A 12597-nucleotide genomic window follows, 5' to 3' on the forward strand; every position below is an offset into this window, starting at 1 on the left:
CTAAACATAACCAATCCAGTCACGAAACGTCATGTCTTTATAATGTGACCTAATCCAATCACCAAAAATCTAAACTCCAAGATATGCCTAAATTTAACTATGAAATTTTTTGAACCTATGATGGGGCCCAATCTAATCGAAAAAGCATCTCAACTTAATGATATGATCAAGTTTAGTCGTAACATAATCATTTGACATCATTAAATAACATCATAAAAATATTATGTCCCGATACGTTATGTGCTTCAAAACATAACGTGAGACACGAGAAAATAACATGCAAATATCTAAGTGCCACATCTACATCAGTTCGACACCTAAGTGGGATGGACTGTCAACACATGATGCCAATAGGAGTGCTGAATAGTTTGGATGTCTTTTTATGTTTAAATAACATTCAATGTTTTGTAATTAACTTAGCATGTGTATTGAAAGTAGCAATACATGAAAAATGAGGGCTTCCCCTCGGCCTTCGACGTTACCATCTAACCCTTCTTGAATTTTAAATTTTGATGATGAAATTAATTGATAGTATTTATGATTTGATTTGCATTTTGAGTGATGCAGGAAGCTTCAATCAAGGAGAGACAATTAAAGCAAGAAGAATCATGTTGGGCCAGAGTGTAACATGTCAGAAGATTGGACATCGAGCCAGAGGATCGGTCGATGTAATGACTGAAGGTCTCGGGCCATGGGATTAGACATCAGGCTAAGAAGAGCGGAAATTGTGCCAAGAAAATCAAAGTTGTGGAGGTCAACTGACCGATTAGATAATAGGTCGCAAGAGAGGACGATGCGTCGAAGAATCGAACGAGGCATCGATGAACCAATGACATGCCGGATAGTATTTGATTAGCTTGGTAATAATTATCTAGATAAAAGTAGGCTTTAAGTGTATATAATTAACTATGATAGCGATCAAGGTATAAAACAAAATGAAATCTCGAAGTCAAGAATGAGATTTCGTTGGGAGTTCGAGAGTTCATTGGAAGTCCGGACGTTCGTCGAAAGTTCTGTTGAAATTAACCGAGAAGTCCAGGAGCTTGTTAAAGAAGCTCATCAGAACTCGCCAAGAAGATCATCGTGAAGTCCAGGAGCTTACCGGGAGTCCGTTGGAACATTGTTGAGAGATCGTCGAAAGTTCGCCGAAAGAAACCTAGACTTACTGGACTTATTTAGCTTAGTGTATGCCTTAAAATTTATAGTTAGCATATAATTGGGTTGGAATTGGGTCAACTTAATTAGGGGCCAATTGGGCCCAAGTTTAGACTGTGTTGGGCCAAGTAAAATGCCCAAACAGTGACCCAACAGGTGGAACCATCGTGGCATAGTCTCGAAGACTATGTTAGGCGGTGGTACCGCCAGTCTGGGCTGTGGTACCGCCCATACACAATCTCCGAGAGACTGTCAGGTAGTGGTATTGTCAGACTGGGCGATGGTACCTCCTAGTATCAGTGCTGTAGGCAGTGGTACCTATTGTGAAATCTAGGGGGCGACATCACATGTGCAGCGGAAGAACAAGAAAAAATAAAATCTCCAATTTTTCAAAAAGAGGTTCATCGTCATGCGAAGATTGGTGCGCAAAAATCCGTAAAATAAACTACGTATAGAATAGATTGTGTTACATAGGGAGATCGTATATCCCTGTTTCCTTGCAGATCTCTAAGAGAGGGTAAAGGAGGCAAGCGTCCTCCTCTCTAGCGGTGATCCACACAATAGGGCTGCGACGATACTCCTCAAAACTCCAGGCCTGCTCTGAGATGGAGAGGGGGAGGAGAATAGGAGAGGCAAGCAAAGGCTCTAGTCTATGAACCATTGAATCCCTCCTATTTATAGAGGTTCTTTGTCAAATCCTAATGCATTATCCCCTATTGGGTATTGGATCTGCATCCAATTACCCAAGCCTCTTAAATTAGTAGATCTCTATCTAATAATCTCTGATAGGCTTTTATTGGATCTCATCCATATGATCCAATAATTCATGGGCTTATTGGATATCCAATAAGACAAAGGGCTCTAGCGGATATCTCTTAGTTATTTCATAATCAATTCCAAGAAGTTTTATTACCCATATTTGCTACTTAGGGGATGATATCTTTTGCTCTAAAAAGTACTTGAGGCTTTTATGGTCGGTTTTAATTTGAAATCGTCGACCAATCAAGTAGGGTCTCCACCTCGTTGTTGCGTGCACAATGGCGAGCATCTCCTTATCATATGTTGATATATTTTGATGGGAGGGAGACAATTCCTTGCTAGTGTATGCGAGTGGTCGACCATCTTGCATGAGAATGGCTCCAATTCTGACTCCAGATGCATCGGCCTCAATAATGAAGGGTCGATTGAAATCTGGTAGTACTAGCACCGGCGTCGTCGTCATGGCTGCCTTAAGTTTGTCGAAGACAGTGAAGGCTCTATCCGACCATTGGAAGACATCTTTTTTTAGTAAGGAAGTAAGTGGTGTACTGATCTCTCCATAGTTATTCATGAATTTGCAGTAGTAGCCTGTTAAACCCAGAAATCCATGTAGCAATTTTATGTTCCTCGGGGTCGACCAGTTCTGCATTGCTTCTATTTTGGAGGGGTCCACCATCACACCTTCCTCTAATATGATATGCCCAAGATATTCCATCTTTTGTTGTGGAAAGCAAAAATTCATAGTGGTCGTTGTGTGTTCAAAAGGTGATTTTCGGTATACCTTTTTCACATACTCGTATTTGATGATACCCGGATCGAAGGTCCAGCTTTCTGAAGATTTGTGCTCCATTTCATTTAGCAGTTCATCTACTATTGGAATAGGATATTTATCCTAGATGGTTATGCCATTGAGAGCTCGGTAATCAACGCATATTCGTCATGTTTCGTCCTTCTTGTGTATAAGTAGCACCGGTGAAGAGTAGAGACTGCAACTTGGCTGAATAACTCCTGTTTCGAGCATCTCTTTTACAATCCTTTCTATTTCATCCTTATGGAGATGTAGATACTCATATGGCCAAGTATTTACTGGAGGTTTGCTTGGAAGAATCATTATATAATGATCATACCGACGGGTAAGAGGTAGGTTGTGCGGTTCGTCAAATATATCTGAAAATTCAGCAAGCAAAGGAAGTAGGTTTGGATCTTCAAATTCTATTAGCTCTCCCTTAGTTTGCTGCTTAAGTTGTACTAAAAAGCCGATGCATGCTTTATGCAAAACCTTCTCCATTTGTTGTGTGCAAATCGTCGTTACGTCGCCCCCACGTTTCCCGTTCAGTATCACCTGTTTCTCCTTACTATAAAATTTCATAATTAGTTTCATAAAATTCCAATAAATATCACCTAATATTGTCAACCATTTAATTCTGAGCATGGCCTCATGATCATCAAGAAGGAGAAGAAAGAAATATGCAATTATCTCTTCGTAAGGCCTCATGATCAGCAATAGTTTCACTTGCGGGCACCTACGATCATACTTCAAAATTCGCCCAATGCTTACCATATGTGTATGACCCTCTAGGCCTAATATCAAGTTGGCCGTGAGTCATACTTGTCAGAACTCATGCTGGCTCAGTGAATTATTATCTCTATAATAATTCACTTGACTCATCGACTACGGACGTAGTAGGCCACTACGCCGCAGTCCCCAGACGATACAGGGGAATCCAATCCATTGGACTTGTCTATCCTCAATTACCATATACCTATAGTCCCTCATCCATCTAATATCTCAAAGATCATATATCAGGTATGGTGCTATCAGACCCATACGGTTTCTTCTTGAGTCTCGCTTTAATCGGATTCTCCCGGAGAACACTTTCTCTCTCAATCCGATTGAACCTAGCCAGGGATTTGTCTGAGCAAGAACACATGGGATATTCCTCTCATGATGTCAAGAGTGAATGATCATCTATCGATACTCAATAGCCCTCGTAAGGTCGATTACCACTCCCAATGAACAATTGTACTGGATATGGGACATCCAAACCTACAAGTCTAGTATCAAAGAATGAAGCACTCATACAGGACATCCTTAGTGTCTCAAGTCTAAAGACCATATACACCACTAGGACTACGAAATCGCTGTCTGACAATAAGGCATCATCAACCATCCAACATTCCGTAAGCGGATCAATCAGTAAACTCATTCTCCATTGAGCACCTGTACTATATCCCTAGTGTCCCCACACGAGCAGCTATGAGACCAGCTATATCCATCATATGGATGGGTATACAGCACACCAGTCTGTCCGGTTATCACGATGTCTCTCTCGAGTAACGTATTACGGGGATTATTTAGGATCTGTGTTTAAAGGTGAATCGATCTCATTATCGTGATCTCATCATGATTCGATTCTCATTGCATAGATCCAAGGACATCATAATATATACATGCATATATGCAATAGTCAATATAAAGTGATAAATACCAAAAGATAATAAGCAAAAAGATTCCATGTCAAGTCACACGTGTCATCACTTACGTGATTGGCTTGTTGGCCACCTATGATTAGTAATCTCCCACTTGACCTAAAGCCAATCACCTATGTGTCTGGTCCCGATCAAACCCTTGTGATGCTCAAAGACAATCTGAGATAACGACTTTGTCAGTGGATCTACAATATTATCTTCGGATGGAACTCTTTTCACTACTACATCTCCTTAGGTCATGATCTCTCCAATAAGTTAGAACCTCCTCAGAACACTTCTGATGAGACCCGAGTTCCCTTATTTGAGTAATCTCCCCTTAGTTGTCGTAATATAAGGAAATCGGCTCCTCGCTACCTGGCACAACTCCTAGATCTGTGATAAACTTCTTCACCCAGACTCCCTCCTTTGCTACATCTACTGCAGTAATGTACTCCGCCTTTGTGGTTGAGTCAGCAGTAGTATCTTGCTTGGAACTCTTCCAGCACACTGCTCGTCTATTCAAAGTGTACACATACCCTGAATTTGACTTGCTATCATCGACATTAGACTAAAAACTTGAGTCTATGTAGCCTTCAGCCATGAGGCTTACTACCTCCATATACTAGTAAAAGATCCTTAGTCCTTCTCAAGTACTTAAAGGATACACTTTACTACTTTCCAGTGCTCCAAGCTTAGATCTGCCTGATACTTGCTCGTGACACTCAGAGCATGCGCTATATCAAACCTAGTACATAGCATGATATGCATGATAGACCCTATCACTGAGGCATAAGGTATCATATCTATGTTCGCCCTTTCTTCTGAAGTCTTTGGGGACATACTCCTAGAAAGCGATATCCCATGTCTCATCGGTATAAGACCTCTCTTGGAATTTTCTATACCAAACCTTTTGACATTAGTTTCTATGTACCTGGACTTGGACAAGCTAAGCATCCTCTTGGATTTGTCTCTATAAATCCGAATCCCCAAGATATAGGATGCTTCCCCTAAGTCCTTCATGGAGAAGTGTCTAGATAACCGAGCTTTTACTATGGATAGCATTTCTACGTCATTCACAATGATTAGGATGTCATCCACATATAACACCAAAAAGGTGATAGCGCTCCCACTTACCTTCCTATACACACAAGGCTCATCTTCGTTCTTAACAAAGTCATAAGATTTGATTGCCTCATCAAATCTTATGTTCCAACTTCGGGAAGCTTGCTTTAGTCCATAAATGGATCTAAGCAACGTGCACACCTTATTTGGGCAGTTCTTAGACACAAATCCCTCAGGTTGTATCATATACACCTCCTTCTCGAGGTTCTCATTGAGAAATGTAGTTTTCACATCCATCTTCCAGATCTCATAATCATAGTGTGCTGCAATAGCCAATAGAATTTGGATGGATTTTAACATTATTACGGGTGAGAAGGTTTCGTCATAGTCAACACCTTGCCTTTGACGATACCCCTTAGCCACTAGCCTTGCTTTATAGTTCTCTACCTTTCCATCTACTCCGATCTTTTTCTTAAAGATCCACTTGTAACCAATGGGTACAATACCTTCGGGTGCATCAACTAGGTTCCAAACCTTGTTGGAGTACATAGAATCCATCTCAGAATTCATGGCTTCTTGCCACTTCCTTGAGTCTATACTCATAATAGCCTCATCGTAGGTTTGAGGGTCAATGTCCTCAACATCCTCTCCTCTAATATATCCCACATATCTCTCAGGAGGATAGAATACTCTGCCAGAACTACATAAAGTTGAAATTTGTGTGTTAGGTACCTGAACATACTCGAGCTGTAGAGTGGTGCTTGAGCTTGGTTCTCCAACCTCACTCAACTCTATTATGCTCCTACTATCTCCGCCAAGAATGTGTTCCTTCTTAAGGAATACTGCTCTCTTAGCTACAAAGACCTTTTGGTCCTCGAGATGATAGAAATAATACCCATAAGTTTCCTTGGGGTATCCCACGAACTTGCACCACTCTGTTCTCGATTCTAACTTATCGGGGTTGTGTCTTTTAACATGGGCAGGGCAGCCCCAAATCTTAACAACCTTAAGATTGGGCTTCTTTCCTTTCCATATCTCATATGGTGTAGACACTACCGACTTAGTTGGAACTCTGTTCAGAAGGTAAGCTGCGGTCTCTAGGGCATATCCTCAGAATGAGATGGGTAGGTTAGCGAAACTCATTATGGACTGTACCATGTCTAATAACGTACGATTTCTCTTTCTAGAGACACCATTGAGCTGAGGTGTATAAGGAGGTGTCCATTGGGACAATATCCCATGGTCCTTGAGGAACTGAGTAAACTCTGTACTTAAGTACTCACCTCCTCGATCTGATCGAAGAATCTTGATACTCTTTCCAGTCTGGTTCTCTACTTCATTCTTATACTCTCTGAATTTCTCAAAGGCCTCGGACTTGTACTTCATTAAGTACACATATTCATACCTTGAGAAATCATTAGTAAAGGTAATGAAGTAGGAGTAACCACCAATGGCATGAGTTGACATGGGTCAACATACATCACTATGTATAAGTTCCAACAACTCAATGACTCTCTCTCCAGTTTCACTAAATGAAGAGTTGGTCAGTTTTTCACAAAAGCAAGACTCGCAAGTTGCATATGACTCATAGTTGAATGGATCTAGATATCAATCATTTAGTAATTTTTGAATCCTTCCCTCATGGATGTGTCCTAGCCTACAATGCCACAAGTATGCACTATTCACCTCATCTCGTTTTCTCTTATACATACTTACATTCATGATATGTGGAGTAGTGTCTAGCATAAATAAACCTTTATGCAATATTCCTCTCGTCAATCTCCTCGACTTTGCCAGAATCTACAACAAATTATAGATATGATAAGTAATACTGGTATCCAATACTAATACACTATCATAAAAATCTGATAGCTGAAGATTGATCATGAATGTACCCGAAGCTTCTCCAAGTCTATTTTCATTGTATCTTCTGAACACCAGCCATGCTGTTTAGTTTCAGATAATGTTAGTGTTAATTAATCTATTAATAAAGATAGATCTATCAAATACTCAATTTTTTTTTATAATCGTAGTACCTTTTCGAAGGGTGTTAGTGATTAAAGTTTAATTAACATTCTACCATCCATGAGGAATATGCTTGGATTTTGGTCAATCACCGTCGAAGACACCAATCGGAGGCAGCAAAATCATGCAAGAGCAGCTAATTTTGCACCCAAACCTGCATTGCCTATTCTTGACGCTGAAAACATATTGATTGATGCAACACAGTCGTGCATGGAAATCTCGCTCGGGTCTGCTATCGCTTCGAACTTTTCTTCCGAACGAATTGAAGTGATCCATGTTGAGAGTTGTGTAGGGTGTGTTTTCATGTCCCTATTTAGTCCCATACTGCTACGGTACGAAACGACACTATACCTCAAGAAAGAGGAGGGTGAACTTACCCGTCGAGCGATGAGGAGTAGCATTCGTGCTTGGGGTACCTGCACGGATTACTGATCTAAATTTAGATGAATAGTGCCTGTCTGAGATCTCTAAGGTTTTTGATTTTCTGATGCATTTCACTTTTTTTCTTTAAATTTCTTTTTTCATTCGACTTTTTCATTTGTTTTCCGCATTCTGAGATTGTGTGACTAAAAAAATTCCGAGATTAATTTTGAGCTATTTTAAGTTGAAATCAAATTAATTTTGATATATATATATAAACCATTTTGATTTTTTTAAATCAAATTTAGTCCCATACTGCTATATTTATTGGATACTAAGACTCCTATGATTTGTGAAGATTTTAAAAGTCTATTTATAGAGATAATATCTCTAAATTTTTAATACAAAAATGATAACTATGAGCTTAAGTCATGAGTACGATAGTTCTTATCGTGAGCCTTTAATTGTCTAGATACATAAATAACTATCTTCTCATTTTATATTAGAATATAACCATTTTGCATAAATAACTATCATCACTATACAGTACAAATCATTTCTCCTCTCAAAGGAATTATTAGGATAGGATCACTAGTTAATTTCTCCTTTAATTCTTAAAAATTTTGTTGACACGTATCATCTTAAATAAACTCTATATTCTTCTATGTCAACTTGATCAAGGGAATTACTATTTTTGAAGAGTCTTCTATAAATCTTTTATAATATCTAGCCGAACCTAAGAAGTTTTTAGTCTTCGAAATATTAGAAGGTTGCTTCTAATTAAGCATAACTTCAATCTTTTGAAGGTCAACAGATATACTAGCACCCGAAATTATATGACGGAGAAACATAACCTCATTGAGCTAAAAATTACACTTGCTTAATTTGGCATATAGTTTTTCTTAGCTTAGGTTTTCCAAAATTATCTTAAGATGGTATTCATGTTCCGCCTTATTTTTGGAGTAGATTAAAATATCATCAATGAACATGATTATAAATTTATCAAGATAAGAGTGAAACACTCTATTCGTGAGATCCATAAAGACAACTAGTGCATTCGTGAGTCCGAAATGTATTACTAAGAATTTATAATGACCATATTTAAAGGTAATTTTCTATATATTTACTTCTCTTATCTTTAATTGATAACACTCGATCGATTCAGAGATGGGGATACTTATTCTTTATGGTCGATTAGTTGAAATATCTATAATTAATGCATAGCTACATGGATCAATATTTCTTCTTCACAAACAAAACAAGAGCATCCCTTGGTGATACATTGGGTCAAATAAAGCCCCTATCCAAAAGCTCATAGATTTATTTCTTTAACTCTAACTCAATTTGTGACATTATATACGAAGATTTAGAAACAAGTGCAGAGCTAGGTAGAAGATCAATTATAAATTCAATCTACTTGTCAAGTAGTAGTCCAAGAAGATCATTAGGAAAAATATTTAGAAAATCCCATATAACAGGAAGGTCCTTTAATACTAGCATCTTAGATTCTTCATCATAAATGAATGCTAAGTATATTTGATATCTTTTTTATAATAGTTGGGTAGCACTTAATGCTAAAATAATATGAGGGAGTTTTTCTTGAATCCCAATAAACTAAAAGGGTGGTTGATCTAAGTAACAATCTTATGGAAATAATCAATATTTGCATGGTATGCTAAATACCAGTCTATACTCAAATTAGTATCGAAAAGTCAAAACTTTAGTAGAATAAGATCTACTAGCAAATCGTGACTTTCAATAGTGATAATATAGTTTCTAAATATCTAATTAACTATCAAAGAGTTTCCTATTGGTATTGCTACTATTAATGCATTACTCATTATCTCAGGATTCTTATAGCAAAATAAGGTGATATAAATAAATACGTAGAACCAAAATCTATAAACACAAAAGTACACATATTATAAAATATGATTATATCTTAAACGATAGATCCCGATGCTTCAACATCTTGATGAGTGAGTGCATAAACCCTTGTTTGACCTCCCCCTCTAGGCCCTGGTTATTATTGTCCAAATGTTTGGTGTAGAGCTCGATGTTGATATTGTTTTATGGATAGTCCTTCAACATATGTCCCAATTGTTGATAAAAAAAAGTATACATGTTATCCCATGAGGCATGAGGTGGAATCATGATAAGTCTTCCCATAGAAATAACATCTTCTGACAACTTGATCTGCCTGTTGATGTTCGAACTATTTGCCCTTACATTTCTTTAAGGGTCTAGAATGTGATCTTCTCATACATAGATGGTGCAACCCTTAAAGGTCACGTTCGATTATTTGTCTATTGTAATTCATTATCCATTTTTCTACCACCAGAAAACTGAATCAGGAAATAACTGCTCATAGAATGCATTCTTAATTTGCTCTCAAGTCACCACATTGCCTCGTACCTCCAACATCATCTTTTTTTAGGTTCATCAAGTGTTTGCCTTCCCTTCCAAAACGAAAGAAGCAAAAAATACCTTCTACTTTTTCCTACATTCGATAGCTTCAAATGTTTTCTTTACTTGATAGATCCAACATTCAATAAAGATTGGATCTTGTTTGCCCTCAAAACCAGGTGGTCTCAATCTCTTAAAGTGATCCAAAGTATTATTTTCACCCCACAAAGCTCTCTATCTTTCTCTTCCTAATGCTCAAAGTAGCCTCTAAAAGTATTGAGGATTTTATGTACATTATTTGGAGTATTGACATGTGTTGGAGTATGAGGTGTATTGTGCAATGTTAAGAAAGCTAGCATAGAATTAGTGACTAGTGTATGTGAAGACTGAGTTTGTGTTAGGAACGAGTCGGCACTAAGAGGGGAGGGTGAATTAGTACAGTGGTAAAATTTATGGATTCAAATGTTTCGTTTCAATTAAAACTAATTTCGACGAAAATCGTTTCATAAAGATCTTAACTTGAAACACGTTCGTAAATTTATTGAAAGCAGTAAGCAAGTAAAGTGGTTTGTAGTTAAAGTAAATTGCTTAAGATAAAACGTAAACCATATTTTATAGTGGTTAGGTCGTCGTGACTTACATCCACTCCGTCGATTCCTCTTCCGTCGAGGCCACCAGCATCCACTATCGGTCTTCCTTCAATAGGCGAAGACCAACCACCTTTTACAACTCTTTCTCCTTTTACCGGGTTTAGGAGATAACCCTTACACCCCCACTTACTCCTCTCCCAAACTATTCTAACACTTAGAAGAAGGAGAGAAGTTCACATAAGATTGCAGCAGCGTTTTCTTTCTTTTTCACTCTCAATACTTGTGTATATTAACTAGGGATGAGAGGGGTATTTATAGGCCTCAAGTTGATTCAAACTTAGAGCATAAAAACATCTCATCCCGGGCCTCCCGAGTATGGGCGGTACCACCGCCGAGTCTGGTGGTACCATCACCTACAGCTTCTCGGAGACTGTGTCTGGGCGGTACCATCGCCTGACACAATCTCGGAGATTGTGCCACGATGGTACCACCTCATGGGTCATTGTTTGGGCCTTTTATTGGGCCCAATATAGTCCTTACATGGTCCCAACTAGCCCTTAATTAGGTTGGCTCAATTCCAATCTCAATTATGTGCTAACTACAAATTATAAGGCATACACTAAGCTAAATAAGTCCGATGAGTCAAGGTTTCTTCCGGCGAGCTTCCGACGATCTCTCGACAATGTTCCAGTGGACTCCCAGCAAGCTCTTGGACTTCACGATGATCTTCTTAGTGAGTTCTGACGAGCTTCTTCGGCAAGCTCCTAGACTTCTCGATCAATTCCGACAGTTCTAACGAGTTCTCGATTAAACATATTTTTAATCTATCATATAGCATTCCGTAAGTAGGAGTCATCGCATGATCTCCATATCGACTCCAAGTGTGTCTTTATTTGTGTTACTTTGGGTCATTTCCTTACTTGATCTCGCAATGCAGCCACCAATGCATTCTCTCAAGTGAGATCATGCGATGACTCCTCGCCGCTCACTTAGTCCATTAAACTTCATGGAGTTGTTATTTTTGAGGTACTCCTCCTTAACATGTGCGGTCTGTTGCACATGATTCTCCCTCTGGAGAACCAAGATCTATCCCTCCTGGATAACTATCCCGTTGGAGCAACATCTCTTTACACTTCTTTCTCTCTGAAAGTTTCGGAGACCACCATCCCCTTGGACTACTCTGATTTACTGAACAAACTGTGTATTATTCTGCCTCCTGCAAATGCACTTGCTAGATTATGACTCCACGTCAATACAGCCCCCGCTGCACCACTCAAGGCCTAGCAACATGCTGAACTCGCTGCACACTTCAGCCTCCTACGGACATATCCTTCACATGCCGAAGAGAAAGTTTCAATGCTCTATGGCACCGAGTTTTGGTCGCCTTGGGATGGCCGCGAACATTCCATCGTCCGCATATAAGCTCTTGCATGAATACCGAATTCTTCGAGTTAGTAATTCCTCTCACCTCTGTGAGCTTTGCACAACTCTTTCGGTCGTTGAGCAACTCATTCCACCTTGCATGGTCTCATCCTTTACCAAGTGCCTCGCTTGCCTTGAGCACCATCAAGTGTTGTTGTCAATGTCAAGCCATAGCTCGAACTCAACCATTCCAACTTTTGTATTCTTCGCATTCTTCCAATCTTGCTTATTCTCATGGTGCCTCTTACGCGAAGGGTTGGCCATTCCTCTGAAATCTCAGTTGCTTGCTCCTCCGAGCAACTCCTTTTCCCTACATCTCCATGCCCGTTTTCTCCCAAACAGTCGCGCA

The sequence above is a fragment of the Musa acuminata genome, chromosome BXJ1-2, assembly GCF_036884655.1.
Source record: "Musa acuminata AAA Group cultivar baxijiao chromosome BXJ1-2, Cavendish_Baxijiao_AAA, whole genome shotgun sequence".
Classification (NCBI taxonomy): Eukaryota; Viridiplantae; Streptophyta; class Magnoliopsida; order Zingiberales; family Musaceae; genus Musa; species Musa acuminata.